Genomic DNA, 21640 nt, shown 5'->3' on the forward strand with positions numbered 1-21640 from the left:
ATATTCCTTTGTTTCTTTCTAAAAAATCATCAGAATGTTACAAAACACACCCAACACTGTTTCATCTGAACCTGGGCAATCAATTGATCCCCCAGTCTCCTCCCCTACACAACTGCGTGCTTCTGAGGGTTATTTGAGGATCACTTGAGATTCTGCCAAGAAAGATCTTTCAAGCTAAAAAGCAAAGCAGCATACCAACATTAGAGAATTTTATGACTCTGTGGCCAATGATCTTCATTATGATGAGTGAAGAAAGTGAGAACAGGGTGTTTACAAGCCAGGCTGACATTCATCTATTCGTTCAACAAGCTTTTGCCAACCAACTTCTCTTTGGCAGTTTCATAGCCTAGGGGTTGCCTGATCCAATTATTCCCTGGCAGGTTGAAGCCAAGACAAAACTGGTTTATTTAATAATTTTTAAAAAGCCTCATCTAATCAGATGATGCTGATGGATCCTTTTTCTTCCTTCTAAATGACAGACATAAATGGAAATGCATTTTCAAGCACACTCTCATTTCCTTTGCTGGCCAAAAAAGTATTCCTTTTTTATTTTGCTTCAAAATTTTATTTATTTATTTTTACTTTTATTTGAAAGAGAGAGAAATCTTGTAAGCAAATTGGGAATGAAGAGCCAGAGCTGGGCCAGGTCTCCACCTGGGTGGCAGGGACCCACTGACTTGAGCCACCACTTGCTGCCTCCCAGGGTGCACATTAGCAGGAACCTGGATCAGAAGTGGAGCAGCCAGGACTTGAACCAGGTACTCTGAGATGGGATGTGGGTGTCCAAGAGGTGGTTCAACCACTGTGCCAAACACGGGCCTGCATTTGTCCCTTTGAGATACTTTTAAAAGTCCTGATGCCTTCTGGGAATTTTTTTTGCCAAAGAGCATTTTCAATTCAAGCTATATGTGGCCTGGCTTGGGCCAGCCCTGTGAGGAGGGAGGCTGCCAGTGTAGACTGAGAGGTAGGGGACGTGGGTTCGAATTCCCTTGCACAAGTCACCGTCCTCAGCTCTAAACGACCATACGTCCTCCTCTCGTAGAAAGGGGCAGTGCTCCCAGGGAGGCTGTGAGGTCTTGTGAGGCAACGCGGAGAACAATACCCTGGACATGCTGAAGCTTCCCAGCTCCTGGGGAAAGGAATTCGTAGTGCCTGGCAAACGCTTAGGAATGACTTCTTCACAACCTCTTCTCCCTCCCCCATCACATCACAGGCCAGAAAACACCTGCAGGATCGCTCTCCTGGGAACCGCAGTCTGAAATGCTAAAAACACTGTCCAGCCGGGGGACACTGGCCGCAGGGGCCAACGCACTGCCGCCACTGTGCCTGAGCCTCGGCTTCTCCCCAGCAGTGCCCTCCTGCAGCCCCGGAGCCCTGCTCCCCTTGTGCTGGGCACAGAGTGCCCGGGTGGCTGCTCTGCAAATGGCTGTGGCATGAGGGGTCAGTGTCAGGACGTGCTGACTGCAGAGGACACTGTGACAGGCTGAGCCAGGGCAGTAATTAGACAGTGAGAGCTTCCTCCAGCAAGCTACAATCAATAGGTCCGCTTACCGAGGAAAAAAAGATTAAAGTCAAGCAGATGGCAGAAGATAATAACATCTCCCACTTAACTCGCATTTTCACTTGTCAAAGTACTTTTGCCACTATCTTCTCGTTTGGTCCTCAGCACCTCTTTTCTCGGATCCTCTCGTGGGCGCAGGTGTCCGATTTTACAGGCAAGAGAGCTGAGGTCCGCAGCCGGCAGCTGGCTTGCCTCGCTGTGGGAGCTGGAACACACATTTCCCTTCTCTCCATCAGCCTTCCCATCAGCCAGAGACACAGATCTCCAAGAGCCCAACACACTTTTATTGAGCACCTACTATGTGCCAGTTGCAGTTCTAGGCACAGTGTATACAACAGCGAATGAGGCCAAGTCGTCTTCCCAGGGAGGTTGCATTTTAATGGGAGAAGATGACAACACACACAGACGGTCTAGATAACTGTAGGTGGCAGCAGGTGCTATGGAGACAACGAAACAGAATGATTTGACAGAGAGGAACTGGGGAGGCTCCAGAGCCAACAAAGGCTCTCTGAGCAGCTGACGTCTGGGCTGAGACCTGAATATGAAGGAGTTGCCTGAATGTCAAGAAAAAGCAGAGGGGCTGGTGCTGTGGCAGAGCGGGTCAAGCTGCCTGTGTGTGCTGGCATTCCATATGGGCACCGGTTCGAGTCCCAGCTGCTCCCCAGATCTCTGCTGTGGCCTGGGAAGGCAGTAGAAGATGGCCCAAATCCTTGGGTCCCTGCACCCATGTGGGAGACTGGAAGAAGCTCCTGGCTCCTGGCTTCAGATTGGTGCAGCTCCAGCCATCGCGGCCAGTTGGGGAGTGAACCAGCGGATGGAAGACCTCTCTCTCTCTGCCTCTCCTTCTCTCTCTCTGTAACTCTACCTTTCAAATAAAAAAATATTTAAAAAAGAAAGAAAAAAGAAAAAGCAGAGTAAAGAAGAGGGAGGAGCAAATGCAAAATAACAGCAAATTAATAGAGCTATGGGCCTTTCTCATCTCTGCAGATTGAAAGGAGGAGTGCAAAGAGAGGATGTCGTCTTGTGAGGCAGAGTGCTGGCCTGGAAAGTGAGGATTTCCCTCTGGGCCTCCCTTCCCAGGCTACCACCTTTCCTTCACCCCTGGCCTCAGATGGCCCGACTGTGAAGTGGACACAATGGTGTCACTTACTGTTACTGACACTTTCAACCGCAGGGCTCCTTGTAGACCAGAGGAGAGTTAGAGACATGTGATGCGAACATGCCAGCACGGGCTTGCAGATTCTTCAGACAGTTAGGGAATATTAAACGCTTCCTATTTTGAATGATGTTATGAAGATAGCTAAAGGAAGCCACTTCAGTCTCCTCGTCTGGATTTAGTTCACCTGGTGCGGCGGTCAAGGACAATATCAGTTTCCCAGCACCTGCTTTCAATGACACCTCCATTCCTCGACTGTGCAGAGCACTCCACCACGCAGAGTTCCTTGGTAGCACTTACGAGACGTCCATGAGGTCGCAAGCCCCCTGGGCAGGCAGGGACCACTTCTTCCTCATGCTTGTCTACATACCAAGGGTGCATTAATGTTTGCGGGCAGAGTTTTATCCCCATCACAGCCCTTCTCCCCACACCCCGTTTCCTGCGGGCAGGGTCATTACTAGCATCCCAACATCAGGTGAGAAAACAGGCCCCGGGAACTTAAGAGACCTGCAGTCTTTACCCAGGTTCACCTGATCTGACGGGAAACTTCTCTTGGTTCCTGTATTCACAGCAGCAGTACAAATATCCATCAAATTTTTAGAGACAGACGCAAAGGTGGATATTTCTCTGCTTAAGACATCTGAGTTAAGGATCTCAAATCCCAGGCTTAGCGGGATTTCCTGGAGGGGGCTGACAGGCCCCGAACCCTGCACTGTTACCCAGGAAGGGACTAACAAGATTAGCGAGCCTTGGTCTGCAGCACGGTAACCAGACCGCAGACTTACCCGGCCTTGTCGAGGTCATCTTGTGGTTAAGCGGCTACTTGGAGGGCAGGCGTCATCCGCCTTTTACAGAAGGTCCCCGGCGGCAGGACCTTGGGGCTTCACCTCGCTTGCACTTGGATTTTCTGCAGTGCCCATCAGTTCTAACCACCTGCGAGGAAAGCCACACGCCTGAGACTCTTACTCTGTGAGGAGGGAGAAGGGGAGTAATCAAATCAGTCGAGCTATCTTAATGGAACTGAACAACAATGCTATAATAGATTCAGAGAGAAACACATTTTCATAGTGTCCGTTTTTACCCAAACACGCATTCCTTTTAAGGCTTCTAAAGTAGCTCAGGCTGCTGAAGGGACACAGCCAAAGGGACCCAGGCCTGAGAGCTCCTGAACTCCCTTCCCCCAGTGCATCAGTCCTCACCCCCGGCTGCACGGCGGAGTCATCTGGGGAGACGTCAAAGCACAGCAGCCGAAGTCCTGCCTGCAGAGCCGACTCAGTAATTCTGGGATGAAGCCTGGCCTCCTGGAGGTTTCAAATCTGCTGCCGAGTCTAAGGTTCAGCTGAGACTGAGAACAATGCTCTCTAAGAGGCAGTGCAGGTGGGCGAGGGAGGAAGGGAGCAAGGGAGCGAGGAAGAGAAAATGTCCTTTCCTTGCTGGTTTGCACTGTCCGCCCTGGGACAGTCACCTCCATCTACTTTGTTGTCCCAGTTTTATTTATTTATTTATTTTTAAATTATTTGAAAGGCAGAGTTACAGAGAGAGAGAAAGAGAAGGAGAGAAAGTCTTCCATCTGCTGGTTCACTCCCCAAATGGCTGCCTGAAGCCGAGCTTCTTCTGGGTCTTCCACATGGGTGTAGGGGCCCAATGGGCCATCCTCTGTTGCTTTCCTAGGCACATAAGCAGGGAGCTGGGTCAGAAGTGGAGCAGCCAGGACTTGAACTGGTGCCCATATGGAATGAATATCAGTGCTGCGGGCGAGGGCTTTAACCTGCTGCATCACAGCGCGGGCCCCTGTTGTCCCAGTTTTAGCACAGAACATCCTATAGCTCAGGGAATCACTCAATTCCAGCCAAACTGAGAAGGTCGTTCACTCTCCTACCCTGTACTGCACCTAGGTTGGCTTGGTTCTTCTGCATAGTAGATGAGGAGGGGGTGGGGAGCAGGAGTTCCCATAGTCGAGGGACGGGGAGGAAGCAGCGAAGAGAGTGAAGAGAGAAGTCAGCCCAGGGCTGGGGGCTGTCGTCCCTCCAAGGTACAAATTTCATGAAGGGCCACAGGGTCAAGCATACTCGATAGGAGTAACCTTTTCCAACTTCATCCTAGGGTTAAAGTAGCACAGGGTACTGGCAAGTCCCCCGAGGCTGCAGCGGGCTGGAGATGATGCACACCCCAAGAATGACAGAAATTGCAGAAGGTGCAAAAGAAGAAATGGGCTCAGTGGGATTGGCGTGATCTGATGCTATTTTACCTGGGCCTGGGAGCAAGGCAGCTCCCAGGTGACAGCTGAGTCACGGCATCTCCACTTTATACTTGGCCTTTTGCTGGACACTTTGGTTAGACACTGTGCCTGCACTTGTAGCCAAGGCGAATGAACGTGGTGGGTATGGGAGCAGAGAGCCTGGAGCTTCTGAAGGGAAGGCCCCAGGAAGCGTTCACCTGGGGTGGGTGTGGGCTGGAGGGGGCTGGGCTGGCACAGAGCAGGCATCCGGAGAAGAGAGTAGCTTAGCCAGCTTCGTAGAGGGCGCAACCCCGTTTTATATCATATGATAAATTTCGAGTCATGCCAGCTGGAAAAGCAGTCATTGGCCAGGAATCTGTCACAATTAAATGTGCAGAAATCACTTACAAAATGACCTTGCAGGCCCGCAATCATCCTCAAAGTCAACTGGACTATGGAGGTTGGAAACAGACAGCTTCGTTCTCATTCTGTCTCTGTCTCTCTCCTTTTTTTTTTTTTTTTTCCAAGTCTCCTTTCCCTGCGGCCTTGGCCTCGGGTGCAGTGAGCTTCCAGAGGGAAGGGAGACACCTATTAAAAATGTTCGTTCCAGGCGGATGGTTGCTTCCAGCAGGCTCTGGTGCCAGAGTCAGGAATCTCGAATCCCCAGCCCTTGCCCAAATCTCAATGGCTAGTAATTAAATTTCCACTAACAGTTTGTTTTATCACCTCGGCTAGCTTGTTGACATATAATAGGTGCTGCTGAGAGCCACCTCCAGCTAATGATTTTCTTTTACATATTGATATTAGTACCTGGAGTGGGAACATCACCTCTGCAGAATATGATTACTATTTTGAAATCTTAAGCACAGGAGGGAAATCCGTTTCTATAAATTAAACAAGAAGTTCTGAGAACTTCTATCTTCAGTTCCCATCCAGACACTAATGCATCTCATTTACTTTGTGCTGTTCCCCTGAGTTATCTGTGTCACGCAGCCGATGCCTGCATGTCACTTTAACTATCTATTGAAGCAAGCTCCAAGTGGGCTGGTGACGGTGCCCTGAGCCAGGATGCAAGTCGGGAGCAGAACATGAAAAATTCATCACTGTTACATTTCAAGTTGCTTGGATATTTTAATTCGAAGAGGAAAGAACCCATGTCAGCTAAAGATGGAGCTGTAATTAAACTGATAGGCCGCTCCCAATTGCCTCCAAACCTGCTCCACTTGCCGTTTGTTTCTCTGCCCCATCTTTAAACGACACGAAATCAATTATCTCAACAAGCCAGCGGTGAGGGCTGAAAGGCAGCCACTCGCTGCTGAAGGGAACGCGCTGTTTGGACGTCGCCGTGCGCCCCCGTTCCCGCGCAAAGCCCGGCCCTGTTACTCGGGTGTGGGGCCAGGAAGGCGCAGCCCCCGGCCTCTGGGCAGTGCGGAGCAGCTTCACCTCCAGAGCCACCGCCCCCTAACGTGTGTGGCTTGATGCAGAGTGACAAACGTGTTCCCAGCGTGCCCCAGAGTGACAGCTACAGGGTCAAGGGGGGCGAGCATCCCGGACTGAAAATCCCTCTTGTGTGTCGCGGTGCCGGCCACCTGGAGCCGTGATGGGCACCGGGGTGTACAGGACCTGAAATGGAGTTGATGTGATGTCATTTTGGCTCTTCCAGAACCTGGTTATCTCTCGCCAAGACTTCACGTCTGATTAGGCGGCGCGGAGCGGACAGCGCGCTTCACCGGCCTCGTGTCGTGACGCCGCCGTCAGCTTCAGAAACGCGGCGAGCGAGCGTGAGATGAGGTGTCACGGCTTCCTCCGAGAGGCCCGCGTGAGCCGCCCCTCCGTCGGCCGCCTCCTTTGGCAAGCTCTAATGAAGGGGGACATGAAGTTCCGCCTGCTCCCACCTGGCCGTGCCTGCTGCCATTGTCTCTTCCCCAGGCGGCCTCGCCTGGCCAGTGCTGGGCTGGTCCCCGTGAGCTGTGGGCCTCGAGGCGGCCCTGGGGGTCTGCGGAAGGAAGGGGCCGGGCCTGCGGGCGGTGGGCAAGGCTGCTCCGGCTGCAGCTGTCTGAGGCGGGGAATCGCCCGCCAATCTGCCGACAGCACATCCTGGCTGGCGGCTTTGCTGCTGCGGCTCTAGAGGTCCTGGACCATGTAGGGGCCCAATGCTGCCCAACTTCCTGGCTCCCGTGCCAGCTCCACCCTCGCCAATCCTCCATCCCATCCACCTCCATCCCTCCAGGGGCAAAGGCTGGCCCCGAGGGAGGCAGATGTGCAGCCTTCTCCCAGCCAGGAGAGAAAAAGACGTGTGGCCGCAGGGTTGGCTATTGGAAGTTAGGATGTTCAAGTGTGACCTTGGCATTGGCCTGCAGTGCCCTCCCGGGTTCACCCTGTCCCCTGCTCTGTACATACTCAGAGCTCCTGGGATGTCACATCCCTTGGATTAGGATCGAGACCACAGACTCGTTTCCAGTGGCCTGTTAACAACTCAGTATATGGCCCTTGAAGCTAGAGAATTTGACTTTTTAAAAAAAGATTCATTCATTTATTGGAAAGGCAGAGTTACAGAGAGAGAAGGAGAGAGAGGGGGAGAGAGATCTTCCATCTTCTGGTTCCGTCCCCAAACAGCCTCAATGACCGTGGCTTGGCTAGGCTGAAGCCAGGGGCCCAGAGGGTCTCCCACACGGGTGCAGGGGCTCAGGGACTTGGGCCGTCTTCTGCTGCCTTCCCAGGCACACTGGCAGGGATCTAGATCAAAAGTGGAGCAGCCGGGATTCTAACAGGCACCCATATGGGATGCCGGCATTGCAGGCTGCGGCTTAACCGGCTGTGACACAGCATAGGCTCTGAGAATTTGATTTTAAAACAAGAACCTGTGGAGATCAGTGCTTAATCGAGAGGATTGAGTCTTTAAGGGTGGAATTGCAGCTACTGAAAAGATCTGATATGCTGGAACCCTGGCAAGGTATTTGTCAGGGTTCCTTGGGGCCTATGCTCTGAACATTGGTACCTTCATTGGTAAAATGGGGATTCTCTCAGGCCTAGGTCTTTTTTTTTTTTTTTTTTTTTTTTTTTTTTTGACAGGCAGAGTGGATAGTGAGAGAGAGACAGAGAGAAAGGTCTTCCTTTTGCTGTTGGTTCACCCTCCAACGGCCGCCACGGCTGGCGTGCTGCGGCCAGCGCACCGCGCTGATCCAAAGGCAGGAGCCAGGTGCTTCTCCTGGTCTTCCATGGGGTACAGGGCCCAAGCACTTGGGCCATCCTCCACTGCCTTCCCTGGCCACAGCAGAGAGCTGGCCTGGAAGAGGGGCAACCAGGACAGAATCTGGCGCCCCGACCAGGACTAGAACCCGGTGTGCCGGCGCTGCAAGGCAGAGGATTAGCCTATTGAGCCGAGGCGCCGGCCAGGCCTAGGTCTTACCTCTGGCAAAGAGCAGGCAAGTGGTGACCAGCTGGGGGCACGCAGGTGAAGTGCCATACCAAATAGCAACGTGTGAGCCCTAAGGTCATTCTTTACTGTAGGATGATGGGTTTTGCTTAATGGGCAAAGCTTACAACTTCCTTGGATTTAATCCAGGAAGGAGACTCTACCAGCCTACCTCAAAACACAAATTCTGTCTCACAAGAGTTCCATGTGGGCCCTTCCCTGGCCCGAGGAACACTTTTGCCCTTCCCTGCTGTCCTCTGTGCGGACCAGACATTCACCTTCCTGTCCTCTGCCAGACAGGGTGAGTGGCAGCAGATAGGAGCCATTCGGTGTATTTTAAGCAGCAGGGTCCTCACACAGGTGCTAATGAAGCCATGAGAAGGGCTGAGGAGGCGTCTCTGGGAGCAGGGGACCAGAGGCCAGTGCCAGAAGCACTACAAGAACACAGCCCAGGTGAGGCCTGGGAAGCAGGAAGCCCCCCCCCTCCCCATCCCCATGCCTCCCACAGCCCACGGACCCTCCCTGGGGATCTGTTGCTGGAAAGCCTAGGGGCCTCTGTGACCGTGCTTGCCCCAAGCAAGCATCTCACGGGAGTGCGTGTGATTGACAGAGTACCACTGACACCCAGAACCCCACCTGCAAAGGAATCCAAATGGCAAAAGAAGAAAGAAGAGTGGGTGCTGAGAGCCACTGGCCACATCTCTTCCTGTTCTGCCGGTGAGCAAGGCTGCGACAGGAGCCTTCCAGAGACTTCACTCCATCTGAAAAGAGGACAAAGGGCAAATAAACATGGGCAGTGCAAGGAATTAAAACACACAGTAGTGTTCTCATTCTCATTCCTCCTAGTGTCTCAGGCTTCCCTGTAGCCCCAAACATCAGCATCCCTATGCAGACAACCAGCCTGGGCTCCCTGCACCTGGCCTCATGGACTGTCCAGGTGACAGGATCACCCACACTGCATTCTGTTCAGTTCACAGTGACAGAAAGAGGGAGTCCCCTCCTGTCCAGTAAGGGCCCATCTCCCTGTCCCCTGTTTTTTTCTCATGATTAATCATACTTCTTCCTCAGGTATTAGAAACCAGTACTGATACCTCCTTCAGGTGGAACCCAGAGGTAAGCGCATAAGCCAAAAATATCACCTTGGATGCTTTTGCTTGCCGGTGGGAAAAATATGCCAGTCCAATCATTGTCTTATTTAAAGCCCGGAGGGGGCAGGCTTTTGAGGCTGTTTGAGTGGGGCCGTGACCCTGCGATTCTGCATTTCTCTGGGCTTGACACTTCTCTGCACGTTGGCGTGGTTCACAGGTTGGCTTCCTGGATGGCCACAAGATGGCTGCAGAAGCAACAAAGGCAATGTCCTCTCTCTTCACTCCAGGGAAAAAGAGGGGTGGTGCTTAGATTTGAATGTATTCCCCAAAGTGTTCATGTGCGGGAGACTCAATTCCCCAAGTTCACATGTTACTGGTATTAGGAGGCAGAGCCTTTGGGTAGTGGTTAGGGTTAGATGAGGTCAACAGGTGGGGCCCCCATGATGGTGTTAGTAGCTTTGTAAGAGAGGAAGAGAGGCCCGGGATGGCACACTTGCTCTGTGTCGCCACGGATGCCCTGTGCCTTCTTAGGAAGCAGCAGGAAGGTCCTCACCCAAATGCTGAGCAGCTGCCGGTGCCAGTCTCTCCGACTTCTCGGCCTCCAGAGCCTTGAGCCACATGAATTGGCCTGTTTGTAAGCTATTGTGAAAAATATTTATTCACTTATTTGAAAAGCAGGGTCTCAGCACAGTTGGAGACCTTTGCTCTTGAGTTCTCATAATGACCGAGGACATAGGCTCTATGGTGATGAAGCAGAGAGCTTTCCTGGGTCACGAGTCGTAGGTGGAAGAACACGATCGTCTGTCCTCTCCTCGCCCATCCAGCCGGGAGACATGCGAAATCCACTGGGTTTCTGGGGGAAGTTTCCTCCCTGACCAGAAATAAAAAAGCATCGAAAGGAGAAAAGCCTTTCCTCTTTTTCTCCCTTCCTTTCATATTCCTTGTTGAGGAGCAGTGGCAGGCGTCTGATGGCAGTAAGTGTGAGGACGTTCAAGACCACGGAATAAAGAATCCTCCACCTAGCGGCGCCGGCACACCGGGTTCTAGTCCTGGTCGGGGTGCCGGATTCTGTCCCGGTTGTCCCTCTTCCAGGCCAGCTCTCTGCTGTGGCCAGGGAGTGCAGTGGAGGATGGCCCAAGTGCTTGGGCCCTGCACCCCATGGGAAACCAGGATAAGTACCTGGCTCCTGCCATCGGATCAGCGCGGTGCGCCGGCCGCAGCGTGCTGGCTGCGGCGGCCATTGGAGGGTGAACCAATGGCAAAGGAAGACCTTTCTCTCTGTCTCTCTCTCTCACTGTCCACTCTGCCTGTCAAAAAAAAAAAAAAAAAAATTGCCCGGAACCTGGCCCTTGATGACAACACTGGGTTGCTAAACCAGTCCCTACTCCACCAACCTCTGGATTTACTTGAAATAAATAATAAGCACCCACATACTTATAAACTTCTGCTAGTTATTTATCCCTTTACTTGAAGCTCGAAGCTTCCTAATTGATGTAGAGGTCTTTCATGTTGCACCTTAAAATGCCTCTCCACGTGAACAGCACACACCTACGTCTTACCCACAAATCACCCGACTCTGTTTGGTCATTATATTACTAGTGCCAGCTCAAGCCCATTACTTAGCAAGTCTGACAACAAAAACATTACCTTCAAGAGTATGAACTGGAAGAATCTTTTGTAGTAATGACCAATAATTTAGCTGCAACATTTCATTTTTTAAAAATTTTATTCACTTGAGAGAGTGTGCACACAAGGGAGACAGAAACACAGACAGACTTAGAGACAGAGAGAGAGAGAGAGAAATCTCCCATCTTTGGTTCACTCCCCCAATGCCTACAACAGCAGGGGATCATCCAGGCCAAAGCCAGGGGCCAAGAGCTCAGTCTGGGTTTCCCACATGGGCAGTAAGGACCCAAGGACCTGATCCATCACCTGCTGCCTCCCATACTGTACATTAGCAGGAACTGGAAATGGAGCCAGGACTTGAACTCAGGCATGCCAACATGGGATTGGGTGTCCCAAGTGGTGCATTAAGAACACGCTAATGGAATTGAATCCACATCCCACAGTGGATAAACAGAGGCTCACCACGGAGGTGGTGGTGATGGGACTAGGAACTACAATCAGCATTCTCATTATCCATGAGAGCAAGGTCAGAGAAAGTTCTGAAGAACCTTTGCAAGCTGGTACTTCTTCAAATTTCAATATTTTTTAAAAAAGGTTTATTTGAAAGGTAGAGTTACAGAGAGAAAAGGAGAGACAGAGAAAGAGATTTTCCATCCACTGGTTCACTCCCCAAATGGCCACAGCAGCTAGGGTTGGGCCAGACTGAAGCCAGTGAGCTTCCTCCGTGGGTACAGGGACCCAAATACTTAGGCCATTTTCTTCTGCTTTCCCAGGCTCATTAGCAGGGAGCTGGATTGGAAATGGAACAGCCAGGTCTCAAACTGGTGCCTATATCCGATGCTGGCATTGCAAGTGTGGCTTAACCCACTATGCCACAACACTGGCCTGGAATTTCAAGATTCTTATCTATAGACTCACTCCTCCCCTTTGGTTGAAATTAGGACTATCCACCTGCTTTACCCACAAAGTACAATCATGAATTCAGCATAGTTTAATCAGCTCTAACCAAACCCCCAGGAATGAGTGCAACACAATGTAATACAACACAATGAATTCAATCACCAAACCTAGAGCGAGTGTGTATACAAATGAACCTAAGTCTGCATGCTCCTTGTTTGCTGGGTGGCTGTTATTATCAGAAGATTGCCACCTTTCCCAGTTATGTTTCTTTCCCTCTAGGTACTGGGGAGGAGTTGCAGCTAATGGAGAAAGGTGAGTACTCTGACAGTGGACCCTGCCCAGGCTGGAGTCCAAGGACCTTGCAGCCGGGTTGTCACCCTAGGATAAGCTGATTGCTTGTTTTCTATATAGACACTCTTTAAATGCTTGACTTTTTACAATGCAACACATCATTCAACCCCCTTTTACCCATGAAGACATAATTCAGGGAATGACTCTTTGTTATTTATAGGACCATTGCTTTCTTTTTAAATCATTTTGCCTGCTTTATTTGCGATGTCCTCAGACAATACTTTTGGTCTGATTCTTCCTTGGACACCTAGCAGAGGCATCCTGCCGATCAGTTACAGACACGGCAGGAGGGATGGGGCTGAGGAAGGAACCTCTGCTCCCCAGCCCCTCCTCTTCTTTCCCTGCAGACCTAACCATGATAACAATAATGACGTCATCGCCCTGCATTTACATGGAATTTTGCACTTTTCAAAGAGTCTGCACCTTGCAATGAATAACACATGTTATCTTTCCAAGCATGAGAACAGAACTCTATGTCAGAGGAACAATTTCTGGTTGGGGAAGGGAGGCTGGGTAGTAGTACACGTACCCTGGGATTTTTTTTCCTTATCACTTTTGTATCTCTCTTGAGGAAGGGAAATCTATTTTTGTTATTCACCTCACTTATTTTGAGTCCAGATACTTTTGATTAGGCCACTACCCTGTTTTCCTACGCCCAAGCAGGGACAACTGTCCACCAACCGTCAACATAGTTGAGAGCCTAGAATTTTCTTAAGGTATCACACTCTCAAATAAGCAATTTATTTGTATTCTATTTAAAACATATATATTTATTTACTTATTTATTTGAAATGTAGAGTGACACAGAGAGATCTTCCATCCACTGATTCACTCTCCAAATGGCCATAACAGCCAGGGCTAGGCCAGGTCGAAGCCAGGAGCCAGGAAATTCATCCTGGTCTCCCACATGGGTAGCAGAGGCTCAAGTAGTTGGGCCATCTTCCACTGCCTTCCCCGGCACATTAACAGGGAGCTGGATTGGAAGCAGAGCAACTGGAACTCAAATCAGCATTCTGATATGATATGCTGGCATCACAAGTGGTGCCTTAACATGCTATGCCAAATGACAGTCCCCAAACAAGCAATTTCTGTGCTCACTTTCTAGTAACTTGGATTACAATCAGACAGCATCTTGAAAAAAAGACTTATCCTAGGAACTTTGGGAGAAGGTTTCCATCAGAAGGTGGCTATGATAGAATGGAAAGAACACTGGCTTTGGTGTCAAAGAACTTGGGTTCCAAGCTTGCAGCTTGGGTTCTGTAGCCAGGCACTCCTGGTTCTGATCCCAGGCATTGCAGATGACTATGGATGATTCTGTCCAAGCTCCTTAGCCCTGCAGAGTCTTGGAGCTAAGAAACTGGAGATCACCAATGTGAGATGTTTGGCTCAATGGCCCAGGTACAGTAAGTGAGAGCTGCCTCCACTTCTGCTCTTGCTGGTCCCTTAAACCATGGTCTCCAGTCCCCTTCTCACTAGTAGAGGAGAACACAGTTACGTATCTGCCATTAACAGAGATTAACTGATTTTCTGTATCAGGTCTGTATTCTAGACCAGAGCAGGTGTGTTGAGCTGTCTGTGAGGCCTCTGTCCTTGGGAAAGTGTCCAGGACAGTGACCACAATGAATTCAATAATAATGGTAGAATATACAAGGACAGAATTTCAAGTGGGTGAGAGCCTTGCTTCAAGAGGATAGAGGAAAGGTAGGCATTCCATGTAGCAGTTAAGACCCCAGTTAAGACACCCAAGTCCCTACCAGAGAGCCTGGGTTTGACAACCAGCTCTGCTTCAGATTCCAGCTTCCTGCTGATACAGGCTCTGATAGGCAGCAGTGATGGCTCAAGTAATTGGGCCACCCACCCACACAGGATGGGAACGAATTCTGCCTGTCTCTGTCTTTGGAAAATAAATTAAAATGAAAATAAAATACACTTATTCCATTTCCAAAACACTTTTCAGAAGGCAATATATTTATGATTTATCATCAGAAAATTCCTTCCCAGTTAATCAATACTGGCCCCACTAACCAGAAGGTAATTTCTATTACCACAGATTCATTTTGCCTATTATGTACCTACTTATAAATGAGTCAGACAGAATGTACTCCTCAGTGTCTGACTTCTTCCACTCAACACTATGTTGTCGGGTGTATCAGCAGTTTGCTTCTTTTGCTATGTAATATTCCATCCGGTGAATAGGTTACATTTTATTTATCCATTCCACTATTAATAGACAGTGGAGTTGTTTTCAATGTGAGACTATTTTGAATAGACCTGCTATGAGTATTCCTATATGCATCTTCTTGTTAACATACTCATTTATGTAAGGTACACACTCACTGAATTTTACCAAGTTAAAATGGGTTTTGTGGCCACTTGATTCAAGCAAGGCCTGTATTCCTAACTGAAGGCAGGTACCTTTGGATTCCACTAATTTTACAATCAAGCATCAACACAGCCATTCTACTCAAAGACTTCCCATGATGGCTTTTATTCTATTTTACATATCTGAAATCCATTTTTCTCAGAGATAAGTGTTTCCAGCACATACTCAGGAAAAATGTATACTGTGTTGCACAAATATTCAGACCACATGACTGAATTAACACATGTTCACATATTCAAGGCAACTTTAAAATAAGGGTAGAAAAGTCATCTTTTACTTTTCGAGGCTGGTGCCATGGCTCACTTGGCTAATCCTCCCCCTGTAGCGTCGGCACCCCGGGTTCTAGTCCCGGTTGGGTACGGGCTTCTGTCCCGGTTTCCCCTCTTCTAGTCCAGCTCTCTGCTGTGGCCCGGGAGGACAGTGGAGGATGGCCCAAGTGCTTGGGTCCTGCACCTGCATGGAAGACCAGGAGGAAGCACCTGGCTCCTGGCTTCAGATTGGTGCAGCACCAGCGTGGCAGCCATTAGGGGAGTGAACCAACGGAAGGAAGACCTTTCTCTCTGTCTCTCTCTCACTGTCTATAACTCTCTCTCTCTCTCTCTCACTGTCTAACTTTGCCTGTCAAAAAAAAAGTCATCTTTTATTTTTAGATGCAACTGGTCTAGTAAAAGAAACTTTAGAATTTGAACCCCAAGGAAGTCAAAGCTGAACAAATTCTTACTAAGGAGAGACAGGTGGAGAATCAAGGGGCAAAGTTGAAAGCTGTGAGAGACCTTCTACCTCCTTTTTAAATTGTTTTTTAAAATACCTATTTTATTTTCATCTACTTGAAAGTCAGAATGGCAGAGAGAGGAGAGATAGAGAAAGAGTGATCTTCAATCTGCTGTTTCACTCCCCAAAAGCCTGCAATAGCCAGGCCTGTGCCAGGTTGAAGCCAGGAGCCAGGAACTCCATCCAGGTCTTCCACATGGATGGCAGAGGTCCAAGCACTTGAGCCATCGCTTGTTGCCACCCAGGATGTATTAGGTTGGAAGCAGAGTAGTCAAGGCTCAAACTAGCACTCTGATTTGGGATGTAGGTGTCATGAGGTGTGGTATAAACTGCTGTACCCTAATGCCTGCCCCTACTCTCTTTTTTAAAATTTATTTTGTTTTCTTTACTTTTGAGAGGCACGCACACACACACACACACACACACACACACCTTTCCCATTTGCTGGTTGACTCCCCAAATGCCCACAGAGCTGAGGTGGGCCAGGGAGCTGGGAACTCAGTCCAGGTGCCCCACATAGGTGGCCAGGATTCAACTCCCTTAGCCCTCACCACTGCTTCCCAGAGTGCACATCAGCAGGAAGTTGGAATTGGGAGAGGAGTTGGGATCCAAAAACTCAGGGACACCAATAGAGGGTACAGGCATCGCACGCAATGTCTTCACCACTAGACCCAGCACTAGCCCTTGGGAAAAAATCTCAAGTAGCCAAACAGTTCTAATTCTGTGATTTCACATCTCAAAAAAAATTTAACTGTGGTCACATGAGCACTGACTCTAAGAGAAGCCCTGTCTTCTCATTAATATCCATTAAATCATCAGGCTCTAGCAATCCATACATAACATTCATTGGTAGACTGTTGTTCAAGGAACAAATGAATGAATGAGTTCTTTTCAACTCTTCAGATAACTATACTGAGGGGCTCGCTTTGTGGCACAGTGGTTAAGCCACTGCTTACAACTCTAGCATCTCATATCAAAGGGCCAGTTTGAGTCCTGGCCACTCAGCTTCTGATTCAGCTCCCAGGAAGGCAGCAAAGGATGGCCTAAGTGCTTGGGCCCCTGCCATCCATGTAGGAGACCAGGATGGAGTTCCTAGCTCCTGGCCATGGCCTTGGCCCAGACCTGGCTTTTGTGGTCATTTGGGAGTGAACCAGTGGATGGAAACTCTCTCTCTCTCTCTTTCTCTCCCTCTCTGTAGCTCACTCTACCTTTCAAATAAAGAAATAATAATAATTAAAAAACAGAAAGAAAAAGCTTTATATTGAAACAAGTCAATGGCTGGCCAGCTCCTATTTCTGATTTGACTGACATCTGAACCAACCACAATATTAGCTAGCGATTCAGATTCAATAGGTCAGATCCAGAACATCAATGCCTTCTGAGAAGCAAAGGCATCTAGGAGGGCTCAGAGACCTGGGCTAGACCATCTGCGCATGCATGGCCTTGGCTGTTGACTCCAGCTGAACTTACTCTGCTCTTTGGACTTGAAGCCTTTGAACTAACCCATGCCCTTGCACGGCTTCCCGGCTTCCTTGTTTGGACTGGAAAGGAATGAGAAACACCATTCTTACGGTATTTCAGGATCCTACCTTCCTGTCCAGTCCTTAAAGGAGGAAGTTCAGAGAGGGGCAAAGGTTCAACCCAGTCTCACCATTTACAGACCATCCGGCCACCCCCAGTGCCCTGAGCACGTCTCTCGTGACAGCTGATTCCACCACGGGCCTGAGCCTTCTTCTCATTGTTTTTCCAATACCAGGCAGGACTGGTTACAAGAACAACAACAACAAACTGTCCAAAAGCATTTTCCATCCTGGTTTGAATTTTTTTCATCATTTTCAGAACAAATGATTATCATCATCATAATAAAAACCTTGCACATCTGGATGGACTCTGCTGTTTCCAAAACCTGTCTTGTGATCCTCTGAGATAGGTTACAGCAGGCATATTTTCCCTGTTTTAACAAAAAAGTGCAGGACAGGGTTTCGGAGAGGTTAAGGGCCCCTCTCAAGGTCTCCCAGCTCCTTTGGAGGTGCTGAAGCGGGAATGTGAACAACCTGATTGGGAGCACGTTTCCCTCTTCTCCTTGGCTCCCTCTGACTGGTGATCAGCTGCTAGCCCCAACTCTCCTCCCCCGACTTTGGAGATGCAGACTTGACAGGAGCAGGCAAGGCCCGCGTCACCAGGGAGGTCGCTGCTATAACTGGGCAGAGCACTCATCAGTGGCCCAGAGTGGCCTCTGATGCTGTCTCTGGACCCTCAGGGCCCAGCCCAGGATTTGAAAGAGAGGCAGCTGCACCCAAAGGGTGCTGGCCCGAGCTTCTGGCAAGGAGGAGCACCAGGGAGCAGCAAGGAGGGATGAGAGACCCTGGAGCTGCCCTGGCATTTTCCAATCATGGTACCTATGATTGCTTTATTCATGGAGAGCCTCCTTTGTGCCAACAACTTGGAAATTTTTGCATGGATTATCTCAATAATACAACGGTTTTGTGAAATAGGTACTTTTTCCTTTTTTTTTTTAGATTTTTATTTTATTTTATTTTATTTTTGACAGGCAGAGTGGACAGTGAGAGAGAGAGACAGAGAGAGAAAGGTCTTCCTTTGCCGTTGGTTCACCCTCCAATGGCCGCTGCTGCAGCCGGCGCACCGCGCTGATCCGATGGCAGGAGCCAGGTACTTATCCTGGTCTCCCATGGGGTGCAGAGCCCAAGTACTTGGGCCATCCTCCACTGCACTCCCTGGCCACAGCAGAGAGCTGGCCTGGAAGAGGGGCAACCGGGACAGAATCCGGCGCCCAGACCGGGACTAGAACCCGGTGTGCCGGCGCCGCAAGGTGGAGGATTAGCCTATTGAGCCACGGCGCCGGCCTAACTTTTTCCTTTTTTTTTTTTTTTTTTTTTTTTTTAAATCATTGTTTCACAGCGGAGGACAGCAAGGCTCAGAGAAGTCACTCGCCCAAGATTACCTGGGCGACGTCGGGGAGTCAGGATTCAGACTCAGGCAGTCTAAGTCCAGAGGCCACACCCAGCCACTAAGCAGGTCTCTCCACAGAGAACCTGTCCCAAGGCCGAGGGGATTCTCATCCGCTTGAGGCTTCTGGTTTGCCTACTCCCTGGGTTGATCACCTCCATCCACAGGCTCACCTGCCTTTAGCACTGGGTAGCGTTCCTTCTCTTCCTTTGCCCTTCCTCTTGTCACTTATTTATTTAATTTTCTTATCCTTTCTATTTCTATTTTAAAAGGCAGTCCCGGATGGCGCCGCAGCTCACTAGGCTAATCCTCCACCTGCGGCGCCAGCACCCCGGGTTCTAGTCCCGGTTGGGGCACCGGATTCGGTCCCGGTTGCCCCTCTTCCAGGCCAGCTCTCTGCTGTGGCCCGGGAGGGCAGTGGAGGATGGCCCAAGTGCTTGGGCCCTGCACCCGCATGGGAGACCAGGAGAAGCACCTGGCTCCTGGCTTCAGATCAGTTCAGTGCGCCGGCCACAGCAGCTATTGGGGAGTGAATCAATGGAAAAAGGAAGACCTTTCTCTCTGTCTCTCTCTCACTGTCCACTCTGCCTGTCAAAAAAAAAAAAAAAAAAGGCAGTCTCTGCCTTTCCCCTTTTCCCACTTTCTTTTCCTTATTTTTTTCTCTCACTTCTCCAAATGTCTCCTCCCCCTGGACTCCCTTTTTTTTCCCCTATTCCTTTCCACCCACCATCTCTCCCTTCTCCTTGCAGTGACCCGGAGGAGGACAAAGGGAGTTTCCAGCCACCTTTGATTCTTACTCCTATGCATTTGAACCACCCAGTCCAGGTGGTTATCACTCATTCAATGCATGTTCCCCAGACTTTAGTAGTGCCAGATCCAGGCACATGCAGATGAGTAGAAGCAAGCATTAACCAAATACCCATACCACAGATGGAAAGCTGCAACTGGATTAGTGTAATTAAGGAGAAGGGGCTCTGTTGGGAGGAGAGTAGCAGTATTCAGCTGGCCTGGAAGTCATAACAAGTAGCTGAATCTCACAGAGGATCTACTTCTGGGTCTGACACTGCAGATGTTTGACATTGATGTCTCAATGTCTTTAAGGTTCACAGTAATCCTGGGCAGTGGGTATTGTGCTCTCAAACTCCATGCCTTGTTGCTGAGAAGTCAGCACTAGTTTGCCTGAGGAGGTGGCAACTGAGAAGAGAGCTAAGGATAAGAGCTGAATTCTCAAATGTGTAACACATGTTACTGCTCCCTCATGCCTATGTTCAGGGCAGACATCACTAATTGATTGCAGAACTCTTCTCAGATAGGGACTCAATTCAGATTCCTCAGGAAGAGCACCCCAAGAAGTCCCTACAGTTTGGTCAGGACTATTCCAAAAGTTAAAACCTATTTGTCACCCTGGGTTTTGCTAATCCTGCAGGAACAGGCAACCTAAAACTACTCTAATGTAGCTTGAAGGGCCTTCCCTATGACAGTGAGGCAGTAGCTGTTGTTTGGGCACTTACTGTATGGAGCAGTCTGCTCCTCCAACAAGATAGTTACTTGAGCTGTCTGAACCAGGTCTTCATTTTCTGGGAACGAGTGACAGGGAAGGGCCAGGGAACTGGAAGATGCGTGAACTCTGAGGGGGGGTGTTTGGGGGATGAAGGCCAGCTGTGGACCACACATCACCCAGACAACTCAAGCCACTGACTCACGGCCAGAGAAATTATGCCAAGAATGGCAGTCACGGCTGGTCCTAAACAGCAGCTTCCAAGCAGGGAATTCAAAACAGCTGTTTAAGCGCTGACCTCTATACGGAGCCCCCTCATAGCCCCTCCCTGGCCAGCTGTTGGTGGGCAGGCAGAGCCCATTTCCTGTGAAAATCCAGAACAGAGGACAACGTGAGGCGGGGTGAGGGTTGGGGGGCAAGGGGCGTGCAGCAGCTGAGACTGGTTCCACAGGGTTCACACCGCAGCCCAGTTTCACCCTCGTGTGAAGGCCCGCCATTGTTTCAGGCTCGCTCACATCGCACGTTGTCTTGTTAAAAAATATACATCTAATATGGTTATACTTGTATGAATAGATCAGTATGATGTAAGTGAGATTTAGTAACCGATAATTACTACGTGTTAGCCATCTGCTAGTCCCGAGGGTTTCACCAAACCCTTTCATAAAAGCAAAATGATACTCCACAGCCAAATTATATAACATTAACAGAATATTTTATATGCGAAATGCTGTATTTCTTTACTTTTCATTCAACTGAAAATGTACACAGTCAGTAACAAGCCATTTCAGCTGCATATTTATCCAAAACATTTCAGAAGCAAAAAAAAAAGTCAAGTGAGAAAAATAACAGTTCAGCCACATGAGGGCTAGGAAAACACATTAGAAAAGGGATCCTCATTACAATAATAAACGAGGGTCCAATTAAGGCTGCCACATGCAGGGCGGGTCCATACTTGGCAGGGAAAGCTGGTGCGCAGGAGGTTTTGCCCTTGACTTCGAGAGCGGCCCCAGCACCCTCACCGGCATTCTCAGACTCGGGCAGCCGCACCTGCCACAGACGAAGCATCAACAACTCCAGCCATTTGCAACCTTGCGTTTTGCAAAGTGCTTCTTGGGTGGAAGCAGGCATGGCTTTCTGGGAGTGCCTGGGCTCCCACATCTTTGCCCTGTTACCCTAACTCCCCAGGAACTTGCAGCGAGCAGAGGCACAAGAAGTGCTGAGACCCACGCCCCTCAGCTCAGCTATGGCCACATGAGGACGTGTTTTGACACCACTGAATCTGGGTGCAGAGGCCCTTGGATGGGAGGACACAGTGTGGCTCCTGGTGAGTGGCACTTGCTAGTGAGCCCTGGATGGGGAGGCAAGGCAAAAAGGCTCAGACCTTGCTCCCACAGACTTGGCGGGACAAAAGTGTAGTGCAGTACTCCATTGCTTACCTTCCCTAAACCTCAGTTTTCTCATCTATAAAATGGAAACCTCATATTTGCCCTCTGGGTTGTTTGAGTATTAAATGAGATTAAGTATGCCAAGTGCAATACATGGTGCCTGGCCCCAGAAGAGTCATCTAACAAATATTTTTTTATTATTATTAGGCATATGATCTAGTTGAGTAAATAAAATATAGTCATATGAAATAGGAGGGAATAACCTCCAGGTAGCAAGTGCAAAACACTTGAGTAGGAACTGACCTTGAGGTGTTCCAAAGT

At 49.5% G+C, this 21640-nt stretch overlaps 1 long non-coding RNA gene across 2 annotated transcripts; it reads right to left on the bottom strand.

Annotated features, from left to right (window-relative positions):
* Nucleotides 1-645: 645 nt before the first annotated feature.
* LOC149128120 (uncharacterized) lies at nucleotides 646-4304 on the bottom strand. Of its 2 annotated transcripts, none has more exons than XR_016229395.1 (3): nucleotides 3917-4096; nucleotides 3503-3650; nucleotides 646-1998 (listed from the first exon to the last, which is right to left on the bottom strand). It is a non-coding gene; the product is annotated as an uncharacterized LOC149128120 (long non-coding RNA). The 2 variants fall into 2 exon arrangements; XR_016229396.1 differs by lacking the exon at nucleotides 646-1998 and adding an exon at nucleotides 2532-3079 and having other exon boundaries at nucleotides 3917-4304.
* Nucleotides 4305-21640: the final 17336 nt, after the last annotated feature.

The sequence above is a fragment of the Oryctolagus cuniculus genome, chromosome 2 (genome assembly GCF_051225735.1).
Source record: "Oryctolagus cuniculus isolate XC-2025 breed Fujian yellow rabbit chromosome 2, ASM5122573v1, whole genome shotgun sequence".
In the NCBI taxonomy this organism is placed as follows: Eukaryota; Metazoa; Chordata; class Mammalia; order Lagomorpha; family Leporidae; genus Oryctolagus; species Oryctolagus cuniculus.